The sequence below is a fragment of the Haemaphysalis longicornis genome, unplaced genomic scaffold (genome assembly GCF_048455015.1).
Source record: "Haemaphysalis longicornis isolate Haplotype H1 unplaced genomic scaffold, Haemaphysalis longicornis Haplotype H1 scaffold_2, whole genome shotgun sequence".
NCBI classification, from domain to species: domain Eukaryota; kingdom Metazoa; phylum Arthropoda; class Arachnida; order Ixodida; family Ixodidae; genus Haemaphysalis; species Haemaphysalis longicornis.
Genome location: NW_027526295.1, coordinates 115,240,791 through 115,249,447, shown reverse-complemented (window position 1 = coordinate 115,249,447; position 8,657 = coordinate 115,240,791). Strand labels below are relative to the sequence as shown.

At 53.7% G+C, this 8,657-nt stretch overlaps 1 pseudogene across 1 annotated transcript; it reads right to left on the bottom strand.

Annotated features, from left to right (window-relative positions):
- Window positions 1-2,629: 2,629 nt before the first annotated feature.
- LOC144169131 (histone H2B pseudogene) lies at window positions 2,630-3,323 on the bottom strand (annotated as a pseudogene). The gene has a single exon (XR_013322368.1). The product of XR_013322368.1 is annotated as a histone H2B pseudogene (transcript).
- Window positions 3,324-8,657: the final 5,334 nt, after the last annotated feature.

The following is an 8,657-nucleotide window of genomic DNA, read 5'->3' as shown; positions in this document are numbered from 1 at the left end:
GCCACAGCGAACCACCCCCACCTCCTAATTTCGCGACACTCTCCTCCTTTGCTATCTTTCATCGTTCGCTTTTTAGATGCAGAGCATCTGATTCACTCGCCTTGTCCCTCCGGCGTCGTCGTCGGCGTTGTCCGCCCCTCCCCCATTCTCCTCGCCGCGCCAGCTGCGCTCTCCGCCGCTCACCCCCTCTCCTCTCCGATAGCGAACAGTCTCTCGCGAGGGGCATTGGATTGGATTCGATTGGATTGGCTTGGCTTGGATTAGATTGGATTGGATTTGGATTGGATTAAAGTGGATTGTGTTGGGCTGTGTTGCGTCATAGCCGCGGCAGACGCGCTGGGGCCGGCACGTGTGCAGTACTCTCTGTTCCGCGGTTTCCTCTCCTTCGGGCGCGCTGCGCATATAACCGGTGTGCCGTTCTCCGGCGAAGCAACATCCACGACTGGAAGGCGGCGGAGCGCCAGAAGGTGGACGCGATTATACGCAAAGCATACAAGGCGGCAATGGGGCTGTACACGCACACGAGCACAGAGCGACTCCTGGAGCTGGGAGTGCATAACACGCTAGATGAGATAGCCGAGGCGCAGCGAACGGCGCAGCTGGCTAGGTTAGCGCGAACTAGGACGGGGCGTTCGATACTGGAAAGAGTGGGATACCGCGGGGGGCTGCAAGGGAGTGTGGGCCTGTCGCCGTTGCCGTGCGGGCTGCTCCGCTCGTTGCAGGTGCCGCCGATCCCTAGACACATGCATCCCGAGGTGGACCGAGAGCGTCGACTGGCGAGGGCGAAAGCTCTCACGGCCACGCACGCGTCGGACAACGGAGCCTTCTACGTCGACGTGGCGAGGTACTCGGACCGCCCGGGCACGTACGCGGCGGCCGTGGTCGCAGCGACCTCCGGGGAGCTGTGCACGGCGTGCAGCGTGCGGGCGCGGAGCCCGGAGCATGCGGAGGAGCTGGCCATTGCGCTGGCGCTGACGAACCCGAGGTGTACGACGGTGATAAGCGACTCGCGGAGTGCGATAGTGAACTTTGCGACGGACAACGTGTTCCCGTGCGCGGCGAGGGTGTGCGGGGCCCTAGGACACAGAGCGGTGCCGGTGACGGTGAAATGGTTTCCGGCACACATGGGCCCGGTGAGCACGGGCGAGAACCGCAACGAGGCGGCGGACCGGGCGGCGCGTGCGCTCACCAGCCGCGGCGCGAGCCCGAGCCCCCGACCTGCGGAGGACGACGACGAAGTGGTGCCGATCACCTCGTACAAGGACGTGTTGGACTGGTACCGGGAGGGCAGGCGGACGTACCCGCCGCCCCACCGTAAGGTCACGAGACAGGAGGCAGTGACGCTGCGGCAGCTACAGACGCGAGCGGTGTGGACACCGGTGGTGGCGAAACATGTGTGCCCAGAGGTGTACGCCAGTGACGTGTGTGCGGTGTGTGGCGAGGACCGAGCCACCATGGCGCACATGCTGTTGAAATGCAAAGTAGAGGACGGTGTCACAGACGCATTGCCGCCGCGCCTAGCGAGTGCGGTGGCGAGTGTGGACTACGACGCCCAGCGCGAGGCCGTCCAGCAAGCGCTGGAGGCTCTCGAGCGCCAGCGGCCGACAGCACGTTCTCCTCGGAGGCTGGGTGCGAGTAGGTAGCGAGCGCCGGGTGGCCGTCCAGCGTGACGTTTAGGCCGCGTCTTTTTGCCGGACAATAAAAACGTTGTTTCTCTCTCTCTCCACGCTTGGCTCAAACACCTAGAGTCCACGCCGCTTTGCAAGTACGCCAACGTCGTCATCGACTGGGACCGGCTTACGCAGTCCACTCAACGTTATGCGCGCTATAAAACGCGGTTCCTTCGCCGCTCCGCCTATGCGTCGCGTCTACACAGGGGTTCCCGCGAGGGGAGGTGGGAGTTTTTTCTTTAACTCGCCGGTCTGCCATCGTTCACTGGGTTACGCCAAGAACAAGATGTGCAGCAGCGACACAGTCTGAAAAGAAAAATGCAAGCGATGTTCACGCGTGCGGCACACAAAGACAGCCGCGCTCGTTGCAGACGATAAGCGGCACAGCGTTTCCTCCTCGCGCATCAACGAAAGCGTTCCCGCAGCAGCATCAGCGATGTTTTTTCGGCTGTTTTTTGTTTTGACAGTTTGGCCTACCAAGCACTAATTCAGGCTTACCTGGGGGGTATACCAGCTGACCTAGCCGCGATTTACGTACACAGGCGATGAGGCGCGCCGTAGTGGCGGGCTCCGGATTAATTTTGACAACACCTGGGGATTTTTAACATGCGCCGAAATGTGGAACACACGAACGTTTTTGCTTTTCGCCTCCATCAGAAAAGCAGCCGCCGCGCCCAGGGATCGACCCCGCGTCCTTGTGCTCAGCTGCACAATGGCTTAGCCACTGAGCTACCGCGGCAGGTTCACGGCAGCCTTTTGCTTGTGGGCACCCTGTATCGTACTGTCCACTTTGCAAGGCGACAGGGTGACTTTTACAAATGCAATGTATTCGCATTCCACCACAGTATGGGATGAATTTGCAGGTCGCAGGAACATACTATAATTGCCTGCCAATATTGCCACATTCACACAGAGCACACTCGCAACCAGCGGAGAAGAAGCGAACCATAATACACATGGGTGCGTAATAGTCTTTATTAATCTCGGTCTGTGGTCGTAATTCTTGAATAAACAAAACGAACTCGACAGGCCTCAGCCTGCAGTCAACAATCTCAATGACACGGGGTCTCAGTAGTTCTCATGGCACTTCTCACGGCGCAAATTCAGTCCTGGTACCGAATGAAAGTTCAAAGCTGCGGCGGTGGTCCGGGCTGCGAAGAGGTGTACTTGGTGACGGCCTTGGTGCCTTCTGAGACGGCGTGCCGGGCCAGCTCGCCCGGCAGCAGCAGCCTCGTCACGGTCTGGATCTCGCGGGCCGTGACGGTGGCCCGCCGGGAGTGCAGCGCCAGCTTGGCGGCCTCATCGCCGATGCGGTCCAGGAGGTCGACCACGAAGCTGTTCATAATGGCCATGGCCCGGCCAGAGATGCCCGTGTCGGGATGAACCTGCCGGAGGACCTTGTACACGTACAGGCTGTAGGACTCGCGGCGGCGACGGCGGCGCTTCTTCGAGCCGCCGGAGGACGATGACGCAACGTGGGCTCTTGTCTTGCCGACCTTCGGCTTCAGCAGCGCTTGGCTCGCCGACGCTGCCGACTTCGTTGCTACCCTCGACGACATCGTTTCCACTGGACGGCTAACCGATTCGAGGTACGACGACGGAGCAGCTGCGGCTGAGATGTCGAGGCTGACACTGGCTGCTGGGTCGTCTTTACGTGCGCTTTTTAATACCGGTGCCGAAGTTTCTTGTTGCGCCTGCGCAGAACTTCAACTTTACTTCATGCCTGCGTTTTGTTATCAAGGTCCAGCGCCGAAGTTATCTCAGGCAGCCACGATTGGCTTTGGTTGATCAACCTCCCCCAGGTTCCGCCGGTGTTTCTTTATTTTGTCATATTTTGCCTTATGTGCTGCAAGTCAAGCACGAGAGCAAGAAGGAGGTGCCGCCCTTTTCCTTGTAGCCTCAAGCGCCTCAAGAAGAAAATTTGGCTTCGCTTAACAGGAACCGAATAAACGGGCCTTAGAACGTGATTTTTCCAGCTTTATCGTGCAGTGACAAAATTTAGCCTTCGGCTTTTGACGAGCCACAGAAAAGCTCGAACTTTCGACGGCGAAACCAGCAAAGGGAAGATGACGCAAATGTGTTCGTGTCGCCCCTACACTCGTAATAAAAAAATGTGGCTAAATTCACCTCCCACTCACACGCACACTTACTACACACATCCACGCACAGGTGCACGCACGCACACTTTATGGCTGGATAAAAGTTGGCTACTGCTACGAATACGCGCGCACACACAGAGAGAAAGGTGGCCGAACGACGCGGCCGCTGTTTCAGTTTTAGGGGCGAGTCCCTTAGGGGCTGGGGCTGTCGGCATCTACTGTAGTCGTCGTCTCATGTAGCCACGGCGCTAAAAAACCGGGACACTCGTTTTCCAACGCCTCGCGCTAGAACGTAACGTGTACTAAAATAAGTGTTGATGAATAGGACCGGTTAAAAAAAGCGCCATTTTACTCTGTGAAGAAGGATGACCTGCGAAGCTCGACACAGTCAACGTAGTGCACGAAAGAAAACACGTTTGTTCGTAATTTGCGATTGAGCATACTTCGTAGCCAATTAGATGAATGAAACTTGGATTGACCCGAGATTCAGTCTTGCGGACAAACTAGGAGCTGTCTGTTTTGCTCCCGCTCGGTAGGCATGTTACTGTTTGTGCAACACACCAACCTAACCCGCTCGACCACTGAGAGGACACCGGACAAGTCGCATCGGGCTGTTTGACGTCCATGTTTTAACCTCCCGCCAACACAACGGACAGTAAGGGCATGAAACCTATAGCTTCGCGTGAACCAACCCCAAACACGGGCACGCCAGCAACCGGTTATGTGTGTGGGCCTAGAAGTGAAAGAAACCGCTTAAAATGTCGTCGAACCCACTTAAAACTATCCGAGGTACAACGATCTATCGGTTACAACTACCATATTTCGGTGCCCTTACGACTTCTCCATGCCACCCATGGAAACTGCGTCAAGAGATACCGAACTTTTTTCATAGCGTCCTACTTTAAAAACATGCACTTCCGACACGGTCACGGGAAAACAATGGCGCATACCAAGTGAAAAAAATGTGCCCGAGGACGCGGGTTCGATTCCCGCCAGCGGTAGCCGTTTTCCTGATGGAAGAAACATCCCCCTCGCGAGGGGCACGATCAAATGCAGAGCATTTCCGGGGGCGCACGACGTTAAGTAGTTTGCGTTACGTTAATGTTGTTGCACTTGTGGCAACTGCTGACGAGAGAGCGCGGCGATGAGTGCGTTCCAGCCTCGCCGACAGCCGCCTTTATCACGCCACGATCGCGCCGAGAGGGCGCACCTGCGAGCGATGCGGACAACTACGGACGCCTAGAACGGGTGACATCGTGAGTTAAAGAAATGCTCTGCATTTAAAAAATCAGAACAGTCCCTAAAGCATCACAGAGGCGGCGTGCTAAAGCGTTCACCACTTCAGTTGATGGATGGATTGATTGATTAATTGATTGATTGATTGATTGATTGATTGATTGATTGATTGATTGATTGATTGATTGATTGATTGATTGATTGATTGCGCCGCAGTGGAGGGCTCTAGATTAAGATTAATTTTGACCACCTGGGGATCTTTAACGTGCGCCGAAATCTCGTACACACGGGCGTTTTTGCTTTTCGCCGCCACCTGAAAAGCGGCCGCCGCGGCCGCAGTTGAACCGATACGAATATATACCCCAGATCGACAACCACCACCCGCAGATTTCGGACGCAATGACCGACGTTCCTGACTTTCCAGGCATTTCTCCAGATGAAGAATGGCAGTGCGGAAACAAAACAAAAAAAAAATAATAAGGAGGGAGCATGATGGTGGTGGGAAGTTCAGTAAAGCTTGATGTCGGGCTAGTTGGTGTAGCATTCTTTTGAGGGAAAGTTGCGCTTGTTAAGAACACTGAGACGGACACGGAAAAAAAACGTAGACTTTCACGTAGCGCCGTCTTTTTGTGAAAGTCTACGTTTTTTTCCTGTGTCCGTCTCAGTGTTCTTAACAAGCGCAACTTTCCCTCAAAAGGTGGTGGGAAAACATATTTCAAGTATGAGAGGTTCGCGCTTGAAAGTGAGAGAAGCCCTTAGGCCAGAACCCGGAGGGAGCGTGAAGTCTGGCGGTCAGCTGGCGGTCAACCAGCGAAAGCACAGCGTTTAAGATCCGCACGTAAAATTCAGACTTCGGCGCACATTCCACCGCATGTGTTAACTGTAAAAAACAAACTTATTTTGTCCTGCAGGCAATATTTTTCTTAGATGTCGTTTTAATTTGTTTCCATTGTGGCAACTAGCAGCCCTAAATTGCACGCCGCGGTAAAGGTAATTAAGTGTTTACAATTTAGGATCTTAAGCATATGCAAAATGCTATAAATGAACATTATACGCCGCTCCGTTAACTACCGCTCAAGCGCTGCTATCGGCGGTATCGCTCTTCATGCCACCCGAGTCGACGCGAACGCGGCACCACGCGCTGCAATAAACGCCGGTGGTTATACTTGCTGCCATCTAGAGATCGCGGTTGGCCGCACTTCGTTTGCACAGTTGCTGATAACGAATCGTGCTGACATTCAAACTTTCGAACTTCGCCCTTCTCCGGCCGAAAAGACGCAGTTCTAGCTATTGAAGCCATTACGGGGAGGGGAGGTGTTGAAGACGTCCCAAAGAATTTCTTCACAGGCATTGTGCCAATAGCGGCAGGTTAGACGCCAAGACAGTTTAGTTCGTACGTAAGCAAGCAGCGAGCGTCCCTTTATGAAGCGGAAAGGCTTGTTTTGTCACCGAAGGGGTTGTTCGACATGCTTGCTAATTTGCACGTGTTTTAAAGGGAGATATACAACCAACTACTGATATAACGACCACATCTCCCGACACTTTCGAGTTCGTTATAACCCGCTTATAACGAACCCGGATAGAGCGAATTACGCTATATATCGAACAAAAGCAAATCTGTTACGAAAATGCATGCGAAGCTAATTCCTTACAACGAAGTTCACATCGGATATATCGAACTCGGCGCGCCTACAATTGCCACGGAAATGCGTGGTCTCGGAGCGGCTATTGAGGTGCTGATTGACCACGATTGAGACGTCGAGCCTCGTAGGGAAGGACGTGACGCCCGACACCTTCCGTAGCTGTTTCCGACGCGCGATATTCACGACACATTCCATCCAGCCAGCGAGTCCGGACCAAGACGGCATCATCGGCGAACTGCGCTAAGAGCTCGCCAACGTTTCAGATGCTGTGCCGAAAGGAGTGTCCCCAGAGGATTTCGTGAGTGTTGACGACGGTGCTGCCGTCACTGCGAGCCCCTCGAGCGCACACACCGTCGCCGATGTCATGGCAGCTGGTGCTACTGAAAGTACTGAAGAGACTGAGGATGTTACAACGTAAAGACGTCCGACGCTTTATGTAGCGCTTTTGCCAGCCGATGTTCTCCGCCAATATTGAGTTGATATTGAAGCATACGGACTGCAACTGGTGGGAACGATGCCTCGTGTAGAGAATGCGGTGCTAGTTGGTGCCGCCAAAACCAAATTGAAAACAAAAATCACCCCTTTCTTGCGAAGTACGCAGTTTACGCGGAAAGTGGCTTTCAATTGCATCCAATAAATGGATTGTTTTGTGTAAGGTAATGGCATACATTATCTGTTCGTTTGGTTATGTGGGAATGACAGTGGGGGTCCCGCGTATTGCAAACTCGTAAAAAAAATTGTTATAGACGGGTTTGGCTATATCGAATTATTGGATATATCGAACTAATCGCGGCGCATATTACAGTTCACTATAACCGGGTTTGACTGTATTGCCCCACGTCGGCGTTCCAAGCGGACAAGTTGCCAATCATCCGGGAGGGATTCGCAGCTCGCAAGCTGCAACTAGAGGACGCAACAGTGGCGGCAGCGGCTTTGTATTGTTTTCGCGCCTATCCGCGCTTCTGTTCGGGCCGACGCTTCTTCAATTTCCGCTCTTCCTCCAAGCGAACGACATGCGTCCGTCCAAACAGCGAGTTAAAAGCTGGAAGGTCTGGAACTTTATTCTAGCGGAGAAACATGTGACTGTCTGTTTCCCTCCCTTGTCGTAGGGGCGTGGGTGGTTATGGTTTGTGAGAAAGGAAAGGAAAGGAAGTGCAGTGGGGATATTTGTGAGCTCGGCAGGGAGCTCACCTGCATACAACCCAGTGCGGGGAAGGGAAGTAGAGGGGAAGTGAAAGGATAAAGCAGAGAGAGAGAGAGAGAGAGAGAGAGAGAGAGAGAGAGAGAGGAATGTATAAAGAGGATAATTAATAAGAGATAGGGCTAGTATTCCGGGCAGATAAGTCAGACACGGCTATAAGTTCAGACAAGGCAGATAAGTCAGACACTCCAGGTAGAGGAGCAGATGGACGAAGACTTCCCGGTGGGTCGCCGCAGGCCCCTTAGGTAACAGAAGGCATCTCACTGTCTCTGTACTACAAGGAGTAGTAGTACAGAGACAGTAGTACAGTAGTACAGAGAGACTGTCACTACAAGGAGTGCATGAAACAAAGCACGCTTGTTTGTAAGTAGCTGAATTAAACTTGGAAGCACCACGGTTTTATTCTAGGGCACAACAAACGGGGGGCTGTTCGTCTACCTTCCGCGTCGGGCATTTTGCGGTCTGTGTAACACACGATGTCCAAACCGCTTGACCACGGAGGACAGCAGTCAGGCCGCATCGAGCCGTGAGACGACAAATCTCCCACCAACACAACGGACATGCCAACTGCAAGTGCGGGAAGTCTGACTGTGCGTGTGCACGCCTCCTCCCCCCATTTAATCCCCTCCCCCCTTCAACGCATGCACGTGTAAACCTAGAACCGGGGGTGTGCGCATTCTTAGATTTGAAACACACTGGAAAACGTCTGGTCGGGAAGCCCTTCAAGCTGAACAACAACAAAAAAAACATCGACAAAAATGTCACACCATGAGCCAAGAAGGAAACACCAAACACTAGCTCCATAGTG